The sequence below is a fragment of the Phodopus roborovskii genome, unplaced genomic scaffold (genome assembly GCF_943737965.1).
Source record: "Phodopus roborovskii unplaced genomic scaffold, PHOROB, whole genome shotgun sequence".
Classification (NCBI taxonomy): Eukaryota; Metazoa; Chordata; class Mammalia; order Rodentia; family Cricetidae; genus Phodopus; species Phodopus roborovskii.
The window spans coordinates 5,086,149-5,100,689 of NW_026126623.1; positions in this window are offsets into that span (position 1 = coordinate 5,086,149).

A 14,541-nucleotide genomic window follows, 5' to 3' on the forward strand; every position below is an offset into this window, starting at 1 on the left:
TAGACACAAGCCAACATAGCTTTAATTAACAGTTATACCTTACCTATAAGATGGTATAGTGGCTCATGTAATGAAAATGCTAAAACACACAGATCCAGACACAACTGGAAGGAATGAATGTTGAAAACCTAGCAATATAGATTGCTGGTGGAATAAGGCTGGAAGGAACTAGACAGCAGACACCAAGCAGCTGGACATATAGAATTTCTTCTCATAATTAATTTCTACCCATTAGCATCATTGTCTATTGCCCTCAGAAAGGGATCTGCAGGCACTTGCCTAATCCATGGTACAGCCAGTCTTGCATGCTACCTTCCACTCCACACTCCAGAATAGTGTTCACTCTCTGACTAATATATCCTCCCAAACTATACTGCAATGTTGTCTTCTATCTCCAAACCCCAAAGTCTTACTGAATAAATAAAGTCTAGGCACATTTTGTTTCTATGAGAGCACTTCATATATACTATGTACCTCATATCTCCATGAGTCAAATTCATTGTACTTTAAAACAGGGATGCTTCCCTTCCTTTACAATGCAATGGATGCCCATAAATGTGACACAGGGGGTTCTCAGTGATGAAAATAAATGTCCAGTGATCTCAGCATCGAGTTCCTTGTATATTATTATTACTCTGTTGAATTACAATTTACTTGCCACTATTTGACAAGAAAAACTGTCCTCAATATAAGCCTAGTGCTTGTCAACAAATAAATGATGAGAAATAAATAAGTATTACTCAATGCATAATAGCATTAATTATTTAAGGATATATAAATAAGCCATTATTAAAATATAGGACATGTTCAACAAATGGAATACAGAAAAATATAATTTTCTGGTTAGTAATTTTAGGTTAGGTGATATAACAAGCAGCACCAATAACTCAAGGGTCAAATGAAAAAAAAATAGTTAAGATTTTGTTCATACAAGTTTGACATGGGAATTCCTGGTTGACTTGTTTTTGTAAAAACTTTTTTCTTCACAGTTGTCATTTGGAATGAGTAACACTTAATGTCTTTTGCAGTCTTCTAGGTCCTCTGCATTCAATAAGTTGACAAGCAAGGACTGAGCATAAAGCAATCCCTTCTAACGGGGTTCTTGGTGACAATCACAACATCTTCATGGGTCTGTACAAGGGCCTCTGTGTATGTGCTATGGTTGTTAGCTTGGTGTTTTTGTGTGACTCTTAACAGTGGGATCAGGTATGTCTCTGGCTCTTTTGCCTGCTCTTGAGACTCTTTTCTTCCTGTTGGCTTGCCTGGTCCAGCCTTGATAGGAGAACTTTTGCCTTGTCCTTTTGTATCTTGTTTTGTCCTCTTTGTTGTCTCTTGGAGGCCTGCTTTTTTCTGAAGAGAAGATGGATGGAGGTGAGAGGAGCTGAAAGGAATACCAGGAGGAGAAACTATGGTCTGGATGTATTGTATGAGAGAAGAATCTATTTTCAGTAAAAAGTGGGAGAGCAGAATTCCTTAGAATCCCCAACTTCCAAGTTTTTAACACTTCTAGGCAAGTTTAACTGTCCTTAAAATCAAGATAATTCTTCATCTGGAGTCAAGGTAGACTAGGATATATACTTTATACTATATCTAAGTCTGGCAGGACAACCAGATATTGTTAGACAGCCACAATCTTTCCTATTCTAGAATGCTCTGTATAATTTTAGAGCAGGAACAAAACCCTTCCTCCCATCCCATAGACTTTACCATCTCAAATGCAAGGAGTCTATATCAGTTATTAATTCAAATTACCCTCCAAAGAGTAGGTCTATAAAACATTCATTTCCATAGGTCAAGGATCCACACAAGCCTTATGCTAGGTCTTTTAACACAGGTGTTCTCAGTGCTGGCAGAGGGATGGGATGCCCCAATTCCTCAACACATAAATCTTTTCATGTAGCAGTGAACAGCATGGCAAGAGACCCAAGAGAGTGGGCCACCCCAAAAGGTACCGAAACAGAAACTGAGCAAGACAAAAGCCACAGATGGTTATGAACCTCTCCCTTTACTCCTCATAACTTCCTTCAGAATCATTTGTGGTAAGCAAGCTATCTGCTCCAGCCACACTTGAGGAAAAGAGATTGTGCAAGGATGTGTGCCCCAGGAGAGACACGGTGAGTCCTTTTACAAGTCACATACCACAGAAATCACAGAAAGACACTCTAAATGCCCATACTATAGGGGTTGCATAATTGACTAGAACATTCAGTAAGTTACTAGTCAAGAATATGTGCTGAATGACATTTTGGTGATGAAAGGGAGAAGCACAAATAAGCTTAATGGGGAGAGAGGTAGCCAGTACAAGCGTTTTCTCAGGAAGGAGAAGACATGGAATTAAACTGAAGCTTTTATTGTGACCAAGGAAACCATTGTCAAAATGCTTGAAATGGCTGTAATCACAAGGAAAAGAAAGATTTTAAAGGAAAATTTGAGAAATATGTCTAAGATGATGATCATACCCATGGGTGAGATTAACTCTGGGAAACAAAAGGAAAGTTATGTGTGCAATGACTGATTCTGCTGGGCTCAAACAAGGTGACCACAAGATCACAAGCTTCTGGGTGACCTTGGGGATTCTGGTCTCATGATCACACTTAGGTGTGAAAGATCCTACTATGACTATCCCCGAGAATCCTTACTTCAGTGGTCATCTAATCTGACTGGGTATCAGAAATTCCTGGGGTCCCAGATACAATATGCACAACAGACAAGATTGTAAGGACAGAAAATTAGGAAGACACAAGATAACACCTGCCCTGAAAATACAGTGTGCAATTCAGAACAGAAAGTTTCCTTTCTCTGGAGATAAAAACTGCCCATATACCAAGTTTTGGGAGTGCAAGATACCTTACAGCTATTAAAACATACTAACAAATATCTTAATTAGGGCAGGCACAATGAGTCCTGTTAACCTCCTCCTGGTCCCCTCTGAAATTGCTCTCCCCACTGATGTGGCTTTGGGTTCTTTTCTACATTATGAACATTCTGGAACAACAAAATTAAAGCCTTCACCAAGTGTGTTTCTAAACATTAACCTCTATTTATGAGTCTCAGGATAGACACTACAATAATACATTTTCCATGGCCTTACTTCATAAATTCATTCTCAGTTTTGCTTATCTCCCTATCCCACCAAACAGTTTTAACTTTATTCAAAATGCCAGATAAGAAAGAGAATGTGGTCTTATATTATAGGTGACAGTTCAGGGAGAGACAAGCATACAAAAACTAGAGTATTCTTCAGGAGACTAAAGCTGGTGGGAGAGAAGACAGAATGGAAATTACCCTTCCAACTTCCAGTCCTACTCAGACCCTTACATGGAGATCTCCTCGGGTAGGCGCTTTACTGCAAAGCTTTTCTGGCTGCATCCTTTGTAGGCTGACCCTGTTCTGAGCCTGGTTCTCCTCCTACAGGAAGATAGATTCCTTCCTGCACCTAGTTTGAACTGTGAGGAAAGCTTCCTAAGTGTGAAGTGGCATCCAAGAGCTCTGAAGGCCTGTTCCAGGCCTGAGAACTAGAGAGGCAGAGCAGTCCATACAGGGAAAAGAGGGAAGATCTTGGTCTGTAGCCATGAGGCATGTAGGGGATACTACGCTGACAGCATAGTTGTAGAAAATTGATGCCCATCCTTGTAGAATCAGGTTGACAGAAGGACAGCCTCTGATGTCTTCCATGCTAAGTGGAAAAGTTCCAGCATGGGAGTCAGAATTCAGTGTTGAAACTAGAGATAGACACAATGAATATGAAGAATATTATGGCAGTTTTGCAGTGAGTGAGGCACAGCTGGTTCCCTGATCAAGGCTGAGGCAACAGAACATAGGCTCATTCTGGGACATGTCCTTGGGTTAAACTCCTCACTGCAGATAACATCACAGCCTCCCACATTTCTTTACTTTTTGCTAGAATGAACTTGGCATCATAATGGATGCCCTGATTTAGGGCTTGATTCCCAATCCATGGGCCAAAACTTCTCCCTGTTTCCCAAGCTCTAAAGTCCTGAAGGTCCTGGTTATCTGACTGTCATGTGCATGGACCCATACCTGAAAGCATAGCGACATCTCTGCTTCTGAAACAAGCCATGCCCATGTACAGCTCAGGGCCTTTGCACCTACTGATCCCCCTTCTAGAAGTACTATTATCTGGGTAGTTCTGACTGTTTCCCATCATGTTTTTACCATCAGAAGATCTTTCCATCTCCCAGGGAACCATGCTACCGTGTGTGTGTGTGTGTGTGTGTGTGTGTGTGTGTGTGTGTGTGTGTGTGTAATTTGTGCACTAATGCCATTTAAGATGAACCACCCCCAATTTATCTTCTTCCTTTCTCTTACTAAAATTTCTGGGTCCTAGGAATAGATTCCTTCCTGTGATATCATGGATTTAATTTGCATAAGTAAATCAATGTGTGGCACATGGCAGATGTTCAATGCATTTATGCTGAATGAGGAAGCTGAGGAAGTCCAGAGATGCAGTAAATGGATAAGAAGAGGCCCTGCTGCTGAAGATCTGTCCCTTAGTTCCCTCCTCTTCATGGTACATCCTTCCTCCCTATGGCACAATTTCACCAGCTGTGAGGGAATCCACCCGCACCATTGTAAGAAGCAACTTCCTAGAGAGCTGGGAGTTGTAACTTGCTATAGGTGTTCCCTGTGGGTGCCAGGCCCTCTCACAGGAATATTTGCATTGTTCTGGCCCAGGAACATATCCATAGGACAGACAGGAGGTATTAAAAATTAAACAACAGAAGTGTCAATTGGCTTCCAATCTCGGGTTTATAGACAGGAAATGCTTTAATGACAGGTGGCCTCTGTAACAGAGGTGGCCTTGGAGACACATTTCTCTTGATTTTATTTTTTAATTAACTTTTATTTTCAGTATTTTGTCCTTTTTCCTGCTCCTACTGGAATGAAATTTAAATGATAAAAGACTCACCATGGTTTCAAGAGGGCCAGAATAGCTCCTGCCCAGGCTATGAGTGAGGCAATCTTTATAGATCGCTCTGCCTCCGAATTCTAACACTGCCAACTGGCACACATGGTGTCCCCTGATACAGCTCCCAAAAGCAGTACACTTTTTCACCACGTTCAATTGATAACATCCTAATTACTTAGTTGAGACCCCCTGACAACATTCCTTTCTGTTAGGGGTCTTAGTCAACCACCGCAAGGCATGCCAGCAAGTTGCGTACATTTTATTCAGTGTCTAGAAAGTGTGCCCATGATGTAGACACACTCTAAGTCTTCAAGTGTGAAATGGAAACAAATTCATTTAAAATACGAATAGAGCAAGTATCAAATTGTGTGTGTTTATGTGTAAATCGGCCATAGACATACATATAAGGCATAATAATACCAGCAAGTAAGCTATAGAGCTTGCTTTCCTATGGATTTTGCTGACCCACATTTTAATACCATGTCATTTTCAGCCTCTTGGCTGATGGTACTGAGGTTCTAGCCAACTACAAAAGAAATCAGTGATGAGACCTGGAGTGCTTGAAAACCCTTCCCAAGGTCACATGTATGGCTAATGAGTGAGATGATATAGATGGATATGAACCTGGGGTCCGAGACTCCAGAGATATTCCTCTACCCCATGCAAGACGAAAGCATATGAGAATTCAGAATGAGGAAAGCAGAAAGAAATATAATTTAGGAAATATAATAGGAACTAGACTGTTCAGGGTCTTAAATGCCATGAAAAGACATTTGGACCTTATTCTGTAAGTCAGAAGGAAATATCAGGTTTTAAACAAAAGGTCTTTGAATGAAAGGGTTGACAGCTTTAACCCATTAGTTTGTCACTTTATTCTAATTTGAAATTGTGCATGTGTTGTTTGTACATGGTGGCTCTTTTCTTTCCTGACTCGGTGTGTCACATGAACAGAATCTTTGCAGGGCCGCCTTTGCATAGCATCCCCAATGCCACCAACAGTGGTTGGGACGTATAAGGCAATGTATAGTGTGTCCAACAAAGAACATAAGGTACAAAGCTCATATGCTACTTCAAGCTCAATCACCCAGTGACCTTCAACTAAACACACCTGCTTTCCCCACACAGGACTGCCCCGTTGGCACTGTACAAAGCTGCCCAGAGTTAGCTTGGTCCATGGTTACCCAGGCTTTTGTGCTCCCTCTGAATATAAATAATTTCTTTTGGTTTTCTTGCAGAGCAGACAGTCTTGTTCTGGACTGGTGTTAGCTTCTTTCCAGATTGCCTCATTTGAAAGGGACTCACATCAAAAGGTGCCGTCTTGTTTATCAGCTGTACAGTTTCCCTTTAACATTAATTGTTGTAGCACGTGGCTTGATGTGAACAGTACTGGGAGGAGGAAAAGAAACACTATTCAACACTTAATCAAACCCCCCGCTTGGTCCCCACCCTTCCTGCTTCCTAAAAGGGAAGTACACATGCAAAGAGAGTGGAGGTGTTTGCAAAGGAGAGGCTTTTCAGAGTCAGGTAGGCAAAGATAAATACCTCTGCTTGGAATGTCCAACTGGTAAAGCGCCCAGGCTTGAGCCATCCAGACGAGCTTATATTTAGTAAGGAAACAGTCTGGGACTGCACCATTCTGGATGTCTTGCTAACTGTCTCCTGAGACGTTGGGACTCTCCCTCTTCACATTTTTCAAAGGCAACTACTTGCTTTATGTCTGCCCTCAGTAATGTTGTTAAGCTTACCTATTCCTATGTAACTATGTAGCTTAAAACGGCAGTTACTTTTGCTTCTAATGATGCAGTCTGAGTCAGGCTTGTGAGTAATACCACATATGGGCTCTACCAGAGGGAGTTCTGCCAGCTCCACTGGAAAGCAGGCACACAGGCGCCACAATGGAGCCCTCACCCAGTGGGAATGTGACTTCTGGAAATGGAGTTAGGACTATTGGTTAAGGGAGTGACACCTGAGTTCCTTCCCCAATAACATCTCCTCACATCAAGGAGGCTGATTTGTAAATCCCCTTATTCCAAGTAACAAGAAGTAGAGGTCTGATCTGTTTTAATCTAAACCTAAATACCAATAGTTGGAAATGAATCTTTTTTCTCTATAATGCAGCAGAACCTTAATTACCAACACTTAGAATGTCACTGAATTTAGAAAGGGGATCTTTATAAACAAAGTCAAGTTAGGATGTAGCTACTGGGTGGGCCCAAGTCCAATATGACTGGTGTTTTTATAAAGACAGGCAGTGGGTACTAATAGAGACACGTAGACCAGGAGGAAAAGGCTACATGGAAAAACATTATATGAGGATAAAGGTAAGTTTCAAGGGGTACCAAATTTTGCCATGAAACCAATAAGGGGACATTGAAAGGTCGATCGCATGGAATCCTCATAAAGAATTAGTAGTTAGTATGTATCTTGGACAAGGAGCCTCCGAACCAGGGGATAACCCATTGTCATTATTTAAGTCACCTAGTCTTTGGGATTTTGTTACTGAAGGCGGAGAAGAGTAACATGGGAACATAGCAGTCTTAATCATATGGTCACAGTGCCAGCCCACACCACAGGGAATTTCAGGAGGAGGGCCAAACAAGGTACCTGCCCATCGTTAAGGCACAACTGACAAGGAACCAGGGTATGATTTGCTATCTAATACTCTGCCTGAAGCACAAGAGGTACATAAGAAATATGTTCCCTCAATAGTTTTAAGTTTTTGGGTCTGCTTAATTATAAAATGATCTTTCTTCATTTCTTTCTGAAAGATCCTATTTCGGGAATACAGACAAAAGGATACCGTTGTGATAAGTGTCACATGCTTTTTTTGTGTATCTGTTGTTGTTGTTTGTTTGTTTATTTTTGTTTTAGCATTCTAAATCAGAGTATTGCCTGGCAGTAACTGGATTCATGAAATGCATGAATCTTCAAGCATTTTATGGAAGGAGACTGAGCTTGGGTGTAACTCCGAGGACAGAGAAATAATCAAAGAATTAACCAATGCTGTGCATCTGGCTTCTCTTCTTCTTGATGATACCCATGGAGATTGGTGTTTAGTTAAGAAGCCCTCAGTGAAAACCCTATGCAGAGTGAGTCACATTGGACTGGGCCTTCTTCATTGTAGGATTTAGAAATGGACTTATTCTCCTAAGTTCAAGGAAGATTAAGGAGAGAAGGAGAAAGAGGAGGAAGAGCTTGAGATGATGGGAGAAAATCAGGAGGATATTGATACTATATATTGATATTATAGCATCTACATGCTTTTATTTTATTTTTTTATTTGCATGTGTGTGAAGTTTTGTGAATATGAGGGTATATGTATGCCAACAGATGAGGGTATATGTATGCCAAAAGAGAGAATGTGGAAGTTAGAGAATAACAAAAGTTGGTCCTTGCCTCCCATCTTCTTTGAGACAGGGTCTCTTGATTGCCACTATGAGTGACAGGTGTTATATGCAACTTACCTTTCCTGTCAGCACAAAATTCTTTTATTATTTCTCCCATGGTATGCCAGAAGAAAATGAGCCCTAGTGTAACACCACTAGTGAATATCGAGATTACAATTCATGTTCAAGTTCATAGAAAGCCAAAGTTCATGTTACTTGGGACCCCATTGAGCTGTAGAATCAAACCAGAACATCTGAGCAACATCTAATAGTGCTCTGTTCACGTGTAATGCCCTGGTGATACAGCAGATGTGACAGGAAGCCTGTCGCTCTTGAATCTTTATCTCTATTTGGGAACAATCTGTCTAGCTCATTCTCCTAATTCAAAGAATAAATTTTCCCCAAAGTGCACAAAACCCTACTGTACAGTTTCATACCAATTCACACACACACATACACTTCTCCGCTCTGTGGTAGTCCAGTTAAATATACTATTGGCACTTCCTTAATAACTGTGGTCTCCAGAGAAAACCATGTGAAATGTATCAGTTTCTATCTACAACTGACAAAGGCAGGAGGAGAAAAGAGGTGGGGGTAGGGAGCTGTTATCCCTGTGGCCTGCCACATGCCCTTTCCTGGCCAGCATTTCTTTCCTGGATAGTTCCTGCTTAAGAAATGTTATTCACCCTGGTGGTTTTTATTTTTCCCCATCTCAGCTTGATACTTGAAGCCTCAAAGTCTAGAGGAAGAAGGAAGAGGAGAGGGAGGGATAGGGACAGGAGGGCATTACTGATAAGAACAAAGACACAGTGAACTCCGGAAGCTTGTGGAGCAAGCTCGCCAGCAGCATGGTCTTCCAGCAACATGAAAAGATGAGCATTGAGGAGGAGGATTCCAGGAACTTCCTCGCCTTGTGGTACAGCCAGGTCATAATGGGGCTGTGATTATGCAGCCAAAGCTCATTAAAACAATAAACAAGACACAAAGGCAGTTACTGAAAGCACCACTCTCTTACATACTTTGCTGAAAGGCAAGAGAAATGGAGACCTGTCTACTGCCATTTTCCAGCTACACTCCTGGCATTTGGTAATTCTGAGGATGCTTAAAAAAAAGGGAGCAGGGACCCCATGTATTCTGCTGTACTGTGCAGGAGGAGAGTGGAGGAAGGAATGCATGTGTTTAGGTATTCACAAGAGTATTGTAAGTGGATCTTTCTGGATAATAGAAAGATCTTGATTTAAACTTAAATTCCACATTCAGAGTACAATTTTCTTTGGGCTCTATAGAAAACTCCTCACTCATGCTATCCATGAAAGAGTGGCTGGCAGCATTTTCCAAATGCTTCCCTAGGTGGTACATGCCTAGAAATTAATGAAAGAGGAGGAGATGAAAAGCTGAAGGCAACAAATTGGTGTGTTAAAATACCTCATTTCTCTGGCACCTTTCTTATTCGTTCATCTAACATTCCAAACAGTCTCTTTTAAGATAGACCCAAATAACCCTATAATTTCAACAATGGGACATGATAGGAGGACTTGATCCTAAATGGTCCATTTCTAAAATACAGCCTGACTAAACTGTGGGTCATTCGAGCTCTTTTTCAATTATCATGTAAGTATATCTGGCAAAATAAACAAACAAACAAATAAATAAATAAAAGCACTCCAGACATGATGTCCTATCCCTGTCAACTCTCCGGTCTTTCCTTAACCATTGTGTACCCAATGGATTTCTCACTCATGTTCTCACTATGAGTCCAGAGAGAAACAAAGGAACCACCTTCCCTTCACTGGGGTCTAGCTGATGAAGACAGATGTGGGAGTAGGCAGCTTTGCTAGAAGAATTCCCTTTGCTAGAAGAATTCCTGTTCTGCCACTTATTAGCAATACATAACAAATTAATTGATTTTTTTAAAAAAAAAAAAAAACTTTTTAGGCAGAAAGAACACAAGGTGAAGTAAAAGTTGTAAGAAAACAATCATAGACTTCTTGCAGTGATTAAGAAAAATGAGACCTAAAGGACCCAGCATAACCGGTGATTTGAGGTAAAATAAAAAGATGTGGTCATCAAAAGTATGACCTTCAGCTGTCAAAATTCTTGAGTTCCGTGAGGACCCAGATCACCTGAGTTGACAGAAGTCTCCTTCCCTCTGCTTCTTACTCAGCTAACCTGTACCTATAGAAGAGATTTCTCATATACAGGTTTTCTGCATGATTATGGCAATGTAGTAATAAAAATGTCTTCTACCCACCTACTTGGTGATGCAGAGGACCCCAAACACTTCATAGACAGTAACTCTGTGAACCCTGTGCTGTTGCTCTCACCATCTCACAAACTGAGATGCGGGAAGATGAAGTTAGTGTTGAATGGCCAGACAGTTACTTAAGCTTAACATTGGGGTTCAGAGACAGAAAGATAGGCTCTGCTTGTAAGTGATATGTGGCTCCCCCATCTCTTCTTAAATCTTGTCAGGGTGTGAGTGAATGATATTTAATTTTTCTTTTATATCAGCAGCTTCACTTGTCTAACATTGGCCATGGCTCATAGCAATGGAAAGGAAATAGGGCTCAATGTCCAAACCCAATCTGTGGTATGCTAATAAAGCAGTTTGAAGGATGTTGGTAACAGACACCAGATATTTTATAAATGTATATGTACATATATGTTCATATATGTGTATATGAATATATGTGAATACACACACACATATGTAATCCAATTATAAGGCACCAAGAAGGTGTGTGTGTCTGTGTGTGTGTGTGTGTGTGTGTGTGTTGTCTTGGTGCCTTGTAATTGAATATAAGAATTCCAGATGCTTCCTTGCATAGAGCAATAGCTAAAAATGCGTTGTAGTCTGAATAAGCAAATACATAAGTAATGTGCATGTTATATGAATAACTCATCCTAAAAGAGGATAGAAAAAAGTCTATTTGCTGTGTTTATATCTAAAAGCCTTAGAAGCAAAACAGCACATGCCCTCTGGTACCATAGTGACCTCTAAAGTCCCCTTTAATATAATAAGTGATCTCTCCCACCTCGAGACTGTCCTAGTTCAAGGCCAGGGTGCAGTTTGAGGTTGACTGGAAGGTAGACAGCACCACCTATTGAACTGGACTTTTCCACATTCTGGAAAGAGGCCAAATGCAAGCCCTGTCAAGGCCAAGCCAAGGCACTCATGTCCAAGTTTAAACAGATCTTAAGTGAAAAGGACAGGATCCTGCACAAGACAATGTCTCCAGGAAGGGAAGGGTTCCCTTTGCTTACAGTGCCTTTCTTCATCACACATGAGCCATTGTTGGCATGTTCCCCAGGAGGCAGGCAGCCCAGTGGCTGTCTGAGTAGTTCATTTAGGAATCAATCTGGAATTTCCTAGGGTTCATTTATCTTTCTCACAAATCTGCATTTCTGAGAGAAGTAAACTTTCCTACAAACACTGGTAGAGGTCAAAGATTTCTCTAAAGTGTATGGGTTTTAATCAATTCAGTCAGTATTAGGGGCCCCTCAAAAGAGGGGAAAGTTCATCAGACCCTGGGCTCTTCAATTAGTCACAAGCAAACAACTCTTGGACTTGGCTCAGTTTACCTATTTCTGCCTTCAGCATCTGAATGCCAGTTGAAGGAAAGGGTGGAAGAATACAGTTTCTACTTGTGCAGTTCTTGGTACCACCGATAGCTAAACTGTCACACAGGTTCCTGTATTTGGTACAAGTTTTGTAAACATTTGAGATGTCAATGGTGTATTGCATGCACCAACTGTCCAGCAAGTGGAAGATGGATCACTCCTTCAGCAAATGCCACATGAATCCCCTTCCTTGACCACCCTGACATCTTGACTTTAATAAACCAATATCTGCATCTTCCTTTCTGCCCCCACCATCCATCACTTACAATTCTGCTGCTGATGTTGTGTGAGGCTCAGGACCCCAGAGAACACAGCTTAAAGTAAAGGAAAGGCACCCACTTGCCCTAGCTGTAAAGGCTGAACATAGAGCTGTGGCCTCAATAAAACACAAAAAGTCTTGCAATGTTTCCACCTACTATTATTTATTTTATTTATGCAAAAGTATGTCCATTTAGTGAAGAGCACTTTTTGAATTGTTATCTCTTCCTTGGTTGGCAACCCTCTCATAATGTGGGGCCAGCAGAGTTCTCAAACAGCTAGGCAGTTATGAAGGGGAGCAATGTCCCATGTCATGCTGTGGTGGCAAGCTCTGTTGTTTGGGAGTTTACCTGCATCTAAGACATTTTTAGCTTCGGGAGGTTCAACTTTTAATGGGGTTTACTTGGAAATAGCCTTGTTGTAAGCCAAAGGGTATGTTGAATTGTTGAGTCAGTTAAAGACAAGCCCAGCAGAGTAGTGTTCACAGGACAGCTGAGGGAAAGAGAACTGTGGATGAAGAGTGAGCACTCAGAGGAGAAAGATGGAAAGAAAGAAGTTCCGAAGGCTGCATTTCAGCAAAGAAGTCACTGGCACTGCTGTTTGTCCTCAGTAATCCTACAAGACTCTTTGAGAAACCCAGTTCTTAGAGGAGCATGGGGGTGGGGTTCAGGCCTCTGCATTTGCTTCCATCAACCGCAGTGGATATGTCTCTGTGAGCCCCTACTTCCTAGCAGTCTCTTTCCAATAAGCTCTGCAGCTTATTGTAATATTTGGCCTTCCTAACTTCTTTGCATTAATGGTTTGCCATCTTGTTGTTTTTTCTCTTTCTCTCTACATTTCTGATTTTCTTTCTCACTGTGTGTGTCTCTTTTGTGTGTGTGTGTCTGTCTGTGTGTGTGTGTGTGTGTGTGTGTCTATCTGTCTCTCTGCCTCTCTGTCTGTCAGTGTCTCACTTTGCCTGTACTTCCTGCTCTCTCTGTATGTGTCTCTGTCTTGTTGGGTCTAAATCCTTGTATCTCTGTTTCTGTTTCTCTCTGTGTGTCTTGCTCTGAGACTCTCACTGTCCCCATCCGTATCTCTGTCTGTCTTCCTATAGCTCTGATTTCCTCTGCAGCTTCTAGTTTCCACTTCTTCTTAGTTCCTCTGGTGGCATTTGGTAGAAAAAATAATGACTGTTTTTCCTTCCTATCTCTTCAACTTACCCCTGACTCAGATCCCCAACAGAAACTTTACACCTTAAACCCAGATTACATATTTATTTGCAGACATAGCCGTACACTGAGAGAAGCCTTGCCCTGATCCTCTCAGGACAGAAAACTGTGTGAGGATCTGAAAGGCAGCACTCCATAAATACATGCCCCCCCTTCAGTCTCACTGGTCCCTGGTGACTAAGAACTCTGGACACTGCACATGTTGGAGTGTCCAGCGTAGCCACTGGAGCGGGGACTAGAAGTACAGCTCAACTCCACCATCTCCTCAGTGTGTCTTCCTGGCTATAAGTCCATGGTGTGCTGACAGATAACTGGCAGCTCTCCCTTCCTGGAACACAGATTCCCAAACTGAGTCGTGCAGACAGCAGTTTAACCCACAGGTCAGCAGGCAGTCAGGCATTATCTACCAACGGGCTGCCTTCCCTCTGCCTCACTGACTCCCACCTTCTCTCACAGACTCGAGAGAAGGGGCCAAGCCACAAGGCAGCCCCCCCTCAGGCCTTAGAGAAGCAAAAAGCCTTCCAATACTTGCCTTACTTTTCAATGAATGAAACTCATAAGAGCCCTTAGTAGTAACTGATACCAGAGGGCACATTCTGAAAGACAACTGATGAGAATGACAGCTCATCAGTTTGTGGTACATGCATGTGCATGCTCGCTCTCACAAACAGACACACACACACACACACACACACACACACACACACCAATATGCTTATGAAAGCCATCTTGTGAATCTTCAGTTGATTAAAGATGAAGATTGAAGCGCATCCTAATAACCAGAAAATAACTTACATTCTAACATCTTGATTGTACTAGATTCAAAGGGCAACACAATGTGTTGAAATGCACATATCTAATCACTGGCAGAATTAACAGATTTGCAGAGGTTCTGCTTGAGAACATTATGTGTTGCTGCAACACAGCATAATCAAATTCCCATTTAATTTTATTAATGCTAAAATTCAGACTATTTGCACATTTCCATTCTTCCTAATATTAATTTTGGGGTTATTGAGAAATCACATTTTTAAATGGTTTCTTTCCAACAGATATTTTTAAACTGAATTCATATGCATTAATATTGTATTATTTGATTAAAAAGAACATTCCCCCCCCTTTCTTTTAATCTAGA